The sequence below is a fragment of the Apaloderma vittatum genome, unplaced genomic scaffold (genome assembly GCF_000703405.1).
Source record: "Apaloderma vittatum isolate BGI_N311 unplaced genomic scaffold, ASM70340v1 scaffold13911, whole genome shotgun sequence".
NCBI classification, from domain to species: domain Eukaryota; kingdom Metazoa; phylum Chordata; class Aves; order Trogoniformes; family Trogonidae; genus Apaloderma; species Apaloderma vittatum.
The window spans coordinates 1-237 of NW_009699705.1; positions in this window are offsets into that span (position 1 = coordinate 1).

Genomic DNA, 237 nt, shown 5'->3' on the forward strand with positions numbered 1-237 from the left:
GGAGAGGCGTCCTCGGTTCAGGAGGAGGGTGTGAGCGATGGGTGCGGCGCTGACAGGAGCTGCGCTTCCTGGGTTTGGGGATTGCCCTCCCTTTAGGGATGGAGAAGGGAAAGGAAAGTTCAGCTTTCTCCTTCCGAGGCAAGAGCAGCCAACCTCGGCTGAGAGGGAGAGGAGGGAAGGAGCTGGCGGCGCCGCTCCCGGGGGTGGGGGGGGGCGGGGGGGGAGGCCCGAGGAAGA